Source organism: Alligator mississippiensis, chromosome 11 (genome assembly GCF_030867095.1).
Source record: "Alligator mississippiensis isolate rAllMis1 chromosome 11, rAllMis1, whole genome shotgun sequence".
Taxonomy (NCBI): Eukaryota; Metazoa; Chordata; order Crocodylia; family Alligatoridae; genus Alligator; species Alligator mississippiensis.
The window spans coordinates 13470539-13482596 of record NC_081834.1 but is presented as its reverse complement, the minus strand read 5'-3'; the positions used below and the strand labels follow the sequence as shown (position 1 = coordinate 13482596).

General features: G+C 48.2%; 1 non-coding gene across 1 annotated transcript; it reads right to left on the bottom strand.

Annotated features, from left to right (window-relative positions):
* Positions 1-5142: 5142 nt before the first annotated feature.
* TRNAT-AGU (transfer RNA threonine (anticodon AGU)) lies at positions 5143-5216 on the bottom strand. Its single transcript has one exon. It is a non-coding gene; the product is annotated as a tRNA-Thr (tRNA).
* Between the last annotated feature and the right edge of the window lie 6842 nt (positions 5217-12058).

Here is a 12058-nt window from a genome sequence, read left to right as displayed (position 1 = left end):
ATTACTAGGGTATTTGTGCATAAATAGCAGCGCTCTCCTGTGCGGTGTCTCCCTCCTACTCTGCTCGCTCAGTCTTGTCATAATTCAGCTCTTGAGAAATTACAATTCACCACCAGAGCTGATCCCAATTTATTCCTACAGTCCTACTATGCCTCATCGTTTCTGAACCTTTCACCAAGATGAACAATTTATTTTGATCATTTTTATCAATCTCCTTCTGGAAGAGGCACTTTTCAAGACAAAAGAGATCATATGGTATCTTTAGGAAAAATAAGCCTTACCCATATTACTTCTCCCTCACTTTACCTGATTAAAACAAAAATCATTTTACTTAGCATGTTTCCTTTTTTACCCTTCATGCTGTTTCTTTTTGCATCTTTTCTGTCCCTCTGCCTGTGTTACTTTTGTAGCATCTGTGACATTGGAAACATCAGCCAGTAAAACTTATGCAGTTAGTTTCCATTTTATGTTTCTAGTCCGGTTCACTTTCTCTTTGTGTCAGACCCACCTGGGGTTCTCAGCACGGGCAAGAAATCTTTGACATTTGGGAGGGGAAAAAAGCAAACACATCTAGAAAGGACTGAACATCTATATGGATAAGGGACAGGCATTCAGAGTACTAGGCAGGATTTAGCAAATCCCAAGACGTTGGAAGGCACATCAGCTCTTCTTTTTCGTGACGTAAACCTACCTGCCATGATGCGGATGAGAAAGAAACTTTCCTTTGGGGTGAGTTCTGCTATGATCACCACAGCAGAGTTCCTTTGAAGCCATTGCCACTGGACGCTGTTGGAGACAGGATGTTGGGCGAGATTCAGATTTGATTCAGTCTGACACATCCTAATGGCCTATGTTGTAACTGAATTTTTTTTTTTTAAAGAATCACGACAGATTATATTAGATCTTATACATCTATTTTTAAAAAATAAAATGTCGGGGTCTAGATGTTCCTAAGTGCACTGTGCCCTTTTTAGTTTTGATGATATTTTAGCTGCCTTCAAGTCTCTTTTTTTCTCTCTCAAAGAGAAGCAGCTTACATCTTTTTCTCAGAACTTAGATTTGTCTGACCTTCGACGATGTAGTGAAGGACACTTGATAATGCGTTAGGCTCTCAACACCAGAGATGTAGGTTTGAACCCGGCTTAGGGCAAAAGTGAAAATAAGACTAATGGTCTCATTCTAGTCCTCATCTGTCAACATCATGAGATATCACACAATTTGTCCCAGAGTGGCAGTGTCTGCTCTGGAGACCTCAGGAGCGCAATAGCATAAAGGTGTTCAGGTATGTGTGCCAGGGATCATCAGCTAAATAACAGGTGGCACCACAAGTCATGTTAATGGTCTTTTTTCTGAGTGGCATGGAAATCCAGGACTGGACTAGTGATACAACGAGTGACAATTCAGGATGGTGTTATATTGGCAGAGCTCTCTGTGTGAGTGTATGAAGTTATTTGCACACCCCTGTCTTTTGGAGGATCAAGGTGTTATTAGCTTCTCACTATTGCACTCATCAAAATCCACTCAAAAAACTGTGGTGGCACTATATTATTTCATTAGGAGGTACTCCAATACTATACTGAAATTATCAGCTAGATAAGGTGTGCAGGCCAGTACATGGAAGCTAACTGCTAGCTGCTCTAGTGGCACCTGAAAATAAAAAAGCTGATTTATTCCAGGGTTGTGAAGAAAGGTTTTACTTTCTAGCTGAGCCTGAATACAGGACCCATGTGTTTTAAAGTTTCTGAGGCCATTACTAGTGGATAAAATATATAAATATCTATAACATTTTAAGATTGTCTGAGATAATTTGCAGCTAGTTTCAGAATTTTGTCTTGGTGATTTATGGGCTTCAATGTCGTAAAGAAATATTTACTTCTAGTGGTTTTGGAGCCATTTTTTACTACACAGAGAACTATTTTTTTCTGTCACAGAGAGCACCGGCTTTGTGTATTCTGAGTTATTTCAAATGAAAACTGCAAAACCAAGGGATTCTGTGGAATAGGATAAAGAGCAGTAGGGGAGATAAGGAATTTAGGCCTGTGTCCTCAGAAGTGACCGGAGAAGTTGGATCTCCAAGTTGTGCATTGTAAAGGGTCTGATTAAAAAAACAAAAAAAGATGAACAGACAACCTTTGAAAATTAGGTATTTTGGGATTGTCTATCCAGAATGGAGAAGGCGCAGATCATGAATTGCTTTAGAAAGCTTAGATTCTTGCAAATTCATTAAAAAAAATCCCAGAATTGATAGAAATCAGAAAATCAGGTGGAATTTTGGCATCGCAATACCCTGGTTATAAGTATCCAGTATGAAGCTTGCAAAGCAAAAGAACTTCTAAAAAAAATGAAACCTCTTAGAATTTGGAGAGACTTCCCTGCGGAGGTAGAAACCTTTTGTCTGTGGCCCTTTGCAAAGCTTACTGACTCCACATGGCATGGGTTGCAATTAGAAACAAGCCACAAGCTACTGTCTTTCACCCAGATCCTTGCTTTTCAAGACTGTGGCTATGACTGGACCCACGTTTTGGTTCATCCCAATGAAGAGGCAATGGCGAGCTCTGAAAGTCAGGTTCAAAGTACCTTAAATCCCAGGGAACAAAAATGTGTCATTCTAGAATGCAAAATGCATTGAACAAATATGTAGCTAGTGAACTTAGCTTCAGCAGTTTCTTTGGGCTTATTTTAGACACAAGCTTCTTTCAACAGTTCCTCTCAGGACAAGAACATTGACTTCACTGTCATCCCAAACTGTCCAGCTCTTTCAGAGCTGATGTTCTGGTGTATCCTCCTCTTGGTAGGCAGAGAAAGCTATGGGGTAGAAGATCCAGGGAAAATAACAGCTCAGATATTTTCATGATCCATCCCCCAGCTCCAGACTTATTGCAGTTTTCCCTGCCAGAGGGTCACTGGCTGACTTTGTACTAGCCACCTGCCTGAATCACCTACATAGGTTATTAAAAATGCACTGGGCACATCTACATGTGCAATGAATTCACTTGAATTTTCTACGCAGAAAATTCAGGATCATGAGAACATCCCCTGGTGCACATCTACACATGCACCCCCACCTGAGAGCAAACTGAACCTGACAGAAGCAGCCTAGTCCAGGCCTGCTCCTGCCCTGCTCTGCCCCCCCTGCAGCAGCAGCCAGGGGGAGCTCCAGGCTCCCTTGGTGCCACCCTGGGCTGGCAGGGGGCACTGGGCTTAGCCCTGAGCTCTGGGGGGCAGGAGGGAACTGTCTCATCTTGGCAGACCGCTCCGTCCAGCCAGCTGGGTGGAGATCGGACTGGCCCCAAGGTGGGCGGGAGGAGCTGTCCCAAGTGGGCAGGCAGCTGCCTCCTGACAATTTGGAGATCAGGGTGAGTCCCAAGCTCCACAGGGCAGGGAGACACTATTCCAGCAGCCAGATGGGTGCCAAACTCCACGTGGCAGGTAGGCAGTGTCCCACCAAGCCAGGACAGCTCTCCCTACCCTATGGCCCCCTGCTGCCTAAACTGACTGGGAGCACTTCCTCCCAGTAAGCGTCTACATGTGTGGTAGGGTGCATTACTTAATGCACCATTTTCTAGTACCTGTATCTGCAGGTACTAGAAAATGGTGCATTAGATTAATGCATGGTAATTGCAGTAGATGTTTTACTGCATATTAGATTAGTTTAATGTGCAGTAAAGTGTCTCATGTAGATGCACCTGGTGAGGGACTAGTTCTATTGATGGCAGCAGACATTTACTATAGGTAAAAACGGAGTTTGGGTTTATCCCAGGTCTGATTGTCCTGGGCTTTGACTCCCATCAAAAAAGGCAGGGGATAATCATTTACATGTGCCACTTGAATGGGAATTAATCTGAATTAGCTGCAGCTGTCCTGGGGAAAAGGTATTATCTCAGATATTTCATAGGTACTTAAAGCGGGACAATGGGCTTACACCTCTGTAGGATCGCAGGATAAAAAGCTTCCTCCCTAGAGAAATCTGATGTCTGTTTTTACCCTGTGTGTTTATTCTTTTTTCCTGAGGGAGGAACCTGTCTCAGTTCCCAGCAGCTTCATCTCAGTAAAACACAGCTCCACTCTAGCCTAGTGTCTGTTGGAGAGCTATAGGCTTGGGGATGGCCTCTGTGCTTCTCACTCTAGGAAGCCCTAGGGCACTTATAAACATGATGTCACTAATGTAAACATGATGAAAATGTCATTTGGTGTGGCTTAATGGTGTCACAGTGTACCATGCAAGACTTTTGGGGGTTTTAAATGAGTTTTCATCGTTGCAAACTAAACTACAACCAGATGTAGTTTAGTTTACAACTTTGCAAATTCCGAAAGTGCAGCTGTCAGCTCCTCCCCCAGCCATGGGAGAGGTGGGCAGGCTGTGCAGAAAAAATGGATCAGGCCCCTTTCAACTTCTGCGTTTCGCAGGCAGCCGCTGAAGGCAGAGGCAGTGAGGGGCCTGATCCTTTTTATTTTTTTTTGACAAAGCCTGCCCGTCTCTCCCGTGGCTGGGAAGTGCACTGCAGGGGATGCCAGTCCTTCTCTCCACAGTGGTAGCACCCCTTGGGGCCATCTGGGTGGGCTGCTAGTGGGCTGGGTGCTGCCCTAGTTTGGAGGCAGCACCCAGCCAGATCCAATTTTTCCCTGAGCCTGCCGGGGCTTCCAGCACCTCTTGCACTATCCCTGCTGCCTTCCTGCCACCTGAGACCACCCAGGAATGGGCTGGCTTGCCCCTGGGGCAGCGTGGGGAGGTGGCAGGAGGGTGACTGGGTGAGCTGGCACCCAGAGAAGGTGGCAGGGACAGTGCATGGGGCACTGGAAGCCCAAGCAGGCTCAGGGAAGCATGGGCTCAGTGGGATTCCAGCACCCCGTGCACCATCTCTGCCACCTTCTGCGGATGCCAGCACACCCAACTGCCCTGCTGCCACCTCCTCATGCTGCCCCAAGGGAAAGCAAGCTCATTCTTAGGTGGTCCCAGGTGGCAGAAAGGTGGTGGGGACAGTGCATGGGGTGCTGGAAGCCCTGTTCCATAGTTTCATAGTTGGTAGGGTCGGAAGAGACCTTGACAGATCATCAAGTCCGACCCCCTGCCATGGCAGGAAAGAGCACTGGGGTCAAATGACCCCAGTGAGGTGTTCATCTAGCCTCCAAAATGATACCCAAAGGTGCTGCTAGGATTTGAACCCAGGATCTCCTGTTTACTAGACAGGTGCTTTAACCAGCTAAGCCACAGCACCTCTGCAGAAGATTTGCTTCTTGTTAGCTCACTCACCCCCAGGTCACCCCAGCTGGGACTTTAACTCAGATCTTCTATGTGGTAGGCAGAAACACTGCTACACAGCCACCACTAGTAGCACTACAGCCACCACCGGTAGCACTGTTGGGATCAGGAAAGAGTTGGATCCAGCTGGGTGCTACCTCCAAGCTGTGGCAGCACCCGACCTGATAGCAGCCCACCCAGGTGGCCCTGGGAGAGTGCTGCTACCATGGAGGGAAGGACTGGAGCCTCCCACAGCTCAGGGGTTGCTTGGCCCACTAGCAGCTCACCTCCCAGCCATAGGCAGGCTCCAGCTCCAAAAAAAAAAATAATTAAGGGACCGAGCCCCTTGCCATAATGTGATGGAAAAATTTAAATAGTGTAGACTTCAGGGTTTTATTCTATGCCCCACCCTTTCGATTTAGGAGGCATAGAATAAAACCTTGGGGCTTAAACCCCTGTCATGTGTACAAATGCCCTAAGAGTCCCCATACCTATCTCAGTGCTCACTCCACTTGATGCCATGGCAATTCTGCCAAAGATATCTCAATGCTAAATCTGGTTCCCAAGAGACGGGGGTCCATCCTGCTTTGTTCCATAGCTAATATTTTCAACGGAGATCCCATGAGGAAGGAACTTCTCATCCTCCATTTCAAATAGTCCCTGTAGGACACAACCTAGGCTCAATGGCAGACAGCAGTATGGCTGCACCTGTTTCCTCAACACCCAGTGGGGGAAAGCGGGGGTGTGATGGGGGGAGAGGAGGGACAGTTGTCTGCAGAGCCATTGATCTAACATCTTCCAGCTGCGCAAAATTCATGGAAAATTAGGTTAGTGAATATGTCAGAAGGATATCCCCTCCTGGAGACTCTTCTGGGAGGCCCTACTGTTACCACATGCGTAATATCCAAGGCGGTAGGTGCGAGATAGCTGGTGACAAGGAGAGCAGAGCACTGCTGAGTGGTCTGGCCTGCTGCACAGAGCCCTGGAGACCACCCAAAATATGTCTGATTGACTTCCTCTGGGAGGTAGGTAGCCGTGTTAGTCTGAAGTCAGGCAGAAGGCAGGGTAGATTTACACATAGCCTCTGATGATTTGCACATAGCATCTCTTCATAACATCCGACAAAGTAAGCTTACCAAAGCTTATGCATCTCTGATTCAATAAAAGGTGTAAAACTACCCTGCCTTCTGCCTGACTGCCCCTGGAACACAGGTTTGTTTGAGCTTGAAATTCTCCTTATTCCACCTACCTCCTACTGACAAATTATTACTCATTCATTTTCCAGACTTTCCGAAACAGAGCTTCCAGGCCAATACAGTATATTCAGGGAGTGACAAATAGGTAACATTGAGGAAACCTGGAAGCATCACACTATTCTTATCACAGTTAATCTTCAGAGCCAGTTAATCATACAGTACTTCCAGTTATTAAGGTACTTTTTAATTTAGAGTGACTATGTGTGGTAATTAGCCTTAACCGGGTCATTGATCTTAGGGGAATATACACTCCAAGTACTTCCATCCATCTTGCGAACTTCTGGAAGGGATAGTCTTTAGCCTATTATCTCCCTTTCTATCTTTGGTCATGGTAGAATCAGATCTGGTTAATCCTAGCACAGCTTCTGAGAGGAGCTCGTGCAATGAATCTGCCATTGGAATAAGAGAGCATTTTCCTATTTGTGGCTTGATTCTTCTTTTATGGACGTTGTTGAAAATACACCGACGCTGTGAAAGGAAGATGCATCAGCTACATCCACATTGCTGCTCCCTTTATGTCAGCGTTTGATCCATGATTATACCAGATATCTGCCGAGGTTTTCAATAAGAGGTTTTCTCCTTCTCAGCTTCCTTTTGTCCTTTCAGACAAGACATAATCCCGTGTCCCAACTTGCTACTATGGTCACAAATTACATGCTCTAACCTTGAGCAAACTGGATGACTGGGAAGTAAAAAAAGCAGTGAGGGTGAATGTATTCATACACATGTTTGAAGGGATATGTTTGTTGAAACAAAGTAGTTCTCACATATGAAGGTATAACTTTGCACCAAACAGTTGTGTGTACAGGTTTTACGAATGCATGAGTAAATCAGAACCTGGCTGCTTTGTAAGTGCCCAATTCACTGATTAAAGCTATGTTCCCACCGCATCCCCTACACATCAGTGGGCACTTGTTCTTGGGCACACTCTGTGCACCCCTGCAGCTCAGATGCACCAACTGAACCTGCTCTGGGGGTATGCCCAAACTCATTGGCTACTCTCAAGATTGTTTCCAGTATACTTGAATGGCTGTGAAGGTCATCCTACAGTGGTTTAACTACTGCATTTCCAGATTTGGCCTCTGTGAGTTGGTGGTTGGGATGACCCTGCGAGTTGGTGGTGGCTGGGTGCTCAAGAGTAAGCACCCAATCAGTGCTGGAGGACCCGATAGGCTTCATCAATGAGTTAGTTATTTACACACACAATATCTCAGGTCAGACATGTAACATCAGTGCTGTTGTTATCCATAGGTTTGATTCACAATGGCCGTTTGGTTCCATATGCTTCCCCAAGCATCAGAGGCAGAGGCCCACTCAGTTTTAAGTCTGAAAAGGCTCTTTATTTACTTGGGCAGACACAGTTCTTTGGGTAAATGTGAAATCTTTTATTAGGTCTACTAAATCCCCTAAAGGTAAGCGTGTTTTGTCTTCTAGGTTGGCGGATCTCCTCCGGTGGGCTTTAAACTAGGCTCATTGGGGGAAGGGGATGGCATGGGTAGAAGAAGCCTCAGACAAGCAAGCCAAGCATCGCCTGCAGGAGCAGCCCAGCCTAAACCGATGACAAGCAAAATAGGTAATCAGGTAAGTGACATGGGCCTGGGTACCACTGGGATTAGGGGGGCGGTCCATTCATCTTCAGGAGGCCTCAAATGCCTCTATACTAATGCTCGCGGTATGGGGGACAAGCAGGAGGAACTAGTCCTCCTGCTAGCCAGCACCATCCCAGATATAGTGTGGCTCACCGAAATGTGGTGGGACCCAACACATGACTGGGCAGTGAATATCAAGGGCTACGGGCTCTACAGGAAAGGTAGGACAGGTGGGGGTGTGGTGCTGTATGTCAAGGAGCAACACACATCCACAGTGTGTAACACTGGGTCAGAGGAGGAGCAAACAGAAGTGCTCTGGGTTAGAATACAAGAGGGTCAGGGAGAAAGGGACTTAACAGTGGGGGTCTACTACACACCATCCAACCAAGGAGAAGATCAAGACCAGGAATACTTAAGTCAGCTCACGGAGATAGTTAGGTCCAAGGATGTGGTCGTCATGGGTAACGTAAACTTGCCAGACATCTGCTGGGAGAAGCAGACAGCCAGGTCTGACTGCTCACATAGGTTCTTAACTGACATACAGGACCTCCATCTAACCCAGGAGGTACACAGCCCCACCAGGGGAGATGCCTTGTTGGATTTGGTCCTGGCCACGGGCGATGACCTGGTACGGGGTCTGCGGGTGCTGGACCACCTGGGCAATAGCAATCATCGTCTGCTGGAATTCACCATCCAGCGCAAGGTAGCGAAAGCCTCCAGCAAAGCAGCAGCCCTCAACTTCAGGAGGGCGGACTTTAATGAGGTGAGAAAACTAGTGGGGGATGCACTGAGGTCCCAGAGCAGGAGGGAGTTGAGTGTCCAGGAGGAGTGGTCGCTCCTTAAGGAGACGATCCTTCAAGCTCAAAGGGAAGTAATCCCTACATGAGTCAAAGGGGACAAGAGGGCACAAAGGCCCCCATGGCTCACCAAAAGCATCCGGGAACATCTCCAAACAAAAAACAAGGTGTACACCCACTGGAAGGGAGGGACCATCACAAGAGAGGGCTATACCTCGGTAGCTCGGGAATGTAGGGTGGCGGTCAGGAAGGCCAAGGCGGAAATGGAGCTGGGACTAGTGACCCAGATCAAGAACAATAAGAAGTCCTTTTTCAAATACATAGGGGGGGGTAAAAGAAGGTGCCAGGTAACGTGGGGTCTCTGCAGGACACGCTAGGAAATCTGGTCATCTCACCTGACGGTAAAGCTGACATATTCAACAATTTCTTTGCCTCTGTATTTCTGAGGAGGGACCCAGATATCTCCCCCACTGGCACCCCCGAGGGCCCTGTGGGTGGCATACCCAGGCCTAGAGTTAATGAGGACCTAGTCAGGGAACTTCTGGAGGGAGTAGATGTATTTAAATCCGCAGGTCCTGATGATCTCCACCCCAGAGCGCTGAAGGAACTAGCAGGGGTCACTGTGGGACCTCTGGCGCAGCTCTACGAGCACTCGTGGTGCTCAGGTGATGTGCCGGAGGACTGAAAAAGGGTCAATGTGGTCCCCATCTTCAAAAAAGGGAGGAAGGAGGACCCAGGAAACTACAGGCCCGTGATACTTACCTCGGTCCTGGGGAAGCTTTTCGAAAGAATTATCCTGCCGCATGTCCAGGAAGGGCCAGCAGAGGAGGTTATGCTCAGGGGCAATGAACCAGCATGGGTTCATTAGGGGCAGGTCTTGTCAAACCAATCTGGTGGCCTTCTATGACCAGGTCACCAAGTCCTTGGATGCAGGTGTCGCAGTGGATATAGTCTTTCTGGACTTCAGGAAGGCCTTCGACACAGTCTCTCACCCCATTCTCAGTAAGGAACCAGGAGACAGTGGTGTTGATGCATACACGGTCAGATGGGTCACTAACTGGCTGGAGGGCCGCACCCAGAGGGTGGTGGTGGACGGGTCTTATTTGACCTGTAGGGATGTGGGCAGTGGGGTTCCCCAGGGCTCGGTCCTCTGGCCCACACTATTCAACATCTTCATCAGTGACTTAGGCGAGGGGGTAGAAAACACCCTGTTCAAATTTGCAGATGACACTAAGATGTGGGGTGAAGGGGGAACGCTAGTAGGAAGAAACAGGCTACAAGCAGATCTAGACAGGTTACAGGGGTGGGTCGATGAGAACAGGATGGGTTTCAACACTGACAAGTGCAGGGTAATGCATCTGGGGAGGAGGAACCAGCGGCACACCTACAGGCTGGGGAACTCCCTTCTCACCAGTGTTGAGACAGAAAAGGATCTTGGAGTCATCATTGACACCACAATGAACATGGGCCAACAAAGTGGGGATGCAGTCAGGAAGGCCAACCGTACCTTGTCGTGCATCCACAGATGCATCTTGAGCAGGTTCAAGGAGGAGATCCTCCCCCTCTACGTGGCACTGGTCAGGCCGCAGCTGGCGTACTGCATTCAGTTCTGGGCGCTGCACTTCAGGAGGGATGTGGCCAATGTGGAGAGGGTCCAGAGGAGGCCACCCGCATGATCAGGGGTCAGCAGGGCAGGCCCTACGAGGAGAGGCTGAGAGACCTGAACCTGTTCAGCCTCCAAAAGAGAAGGCTGAGAGGGGATCTAGTGGCAGTCTACAAACTGGTCGGGGGGACCCAGCAGGCATTGGGAGAGTCCCTGTTCCCCCGAGCACTCCCGGAAGTTACAAGAAACAATGGACACAAGCTAGCTGAGGGTAGTTTCAGGCTAGACATTAGGAGGTGCTATTTCACTGTCAGGGCGACTAGGACCTGGAACCAACTTCCAAGCAAAGTGGTGCTGGCTCCTACCCTGGGGGTCTTTAAAAGGAGGCTGGACAAACATCTGTCCGTGGTCGTTTGACCCCAATACTCTTTCCTGCCACATCAGGGGGTTGGACTAGATGATCTCCTCAGGTCCCTTCTGACCCTATGAAACTATTAAATAGTTGGAAAAAAATTGTTCTTTGCAAGCTTTCAGGTACAAACACCCTTCTTCAGGCAGAGGGAAAGTCTACAGTTGGATTGTGCTCTCCCCGAAGGGACAGAGTTCTGAAAGCTGGTGCAGGGCACTTTTTGGTTTGAGGAACTTTAGTTTTTGATTGCTTTTGTAGAGTCAGCTGCTCAGTATGGGTGTGTGTGAAGCAGGCCGTATTCAATTCGGATTCGGATTTGGCCCGAATCAGGGACAGTGATTCAGTTTGTTGATTTGGATCACTGTCCCTGATTTGATTCAGCCGAATCTGAATCTGCAGATTCAAAGCTGATTCAGAGACTCAGCGATTCGGACATGGACACAGCTTTAAAAGGTTTTTCTACATACCTTAAGGTACCAGTGCGACTTGTGGTCGTTGCAATGGTGGGGCGCATGGAGCATCCCACAGGAATGCGGCGGGGGGCCCTCCATGTGCTTGGTGGTGAACTTCTGGGTCCATCAGGGAGCACACTGGTGAGCTACCCAGCACCTCCTGGCTCGGCAATCAGCTGCGGGGGGACCCTGGGTGCCTCCCCAGACCTAGGACGCACCAGTCGCCAAGCCGGGGAGGTGTGGGGGTGGCTCCCCGGTGGACCCAGAAGTGGACTGGAAATGCTTCTGGTCCACTTCTGAGTCTGCTGCCAAGTGCGCTGGGAGCCCCTTGCGCTTCTCCATGAGTAATACTCATGCAGCCCAGCATCGCAGCACTGACAAGCCCCTGCTACCTAGAGGCATCTAGAAAAAACATTTAAAGCTGTGTCTATGTCTGAATCTCCAAATCTTTCTGAATCTCTCTGAATCGATTTGGAGGGTTTCGATTCAATTCGGAGAGATTAAAGGGTCCTCTAATTCGATTTGGATTCAGAGATTCAGCCACCAAATCAGGCTGAATCTCCACCGAATTGAATCAGGGACCAAAGCTTTGAACATCCATACTGTTCGGGAAGCTCTTACTGGACCATGAACTTGATTTACGGTAAAGATCTTGGGAAAAGACAAAGGGGACACAGTCAGGACCCTTGCCTGACTGGGTTTCCCAGACTTTG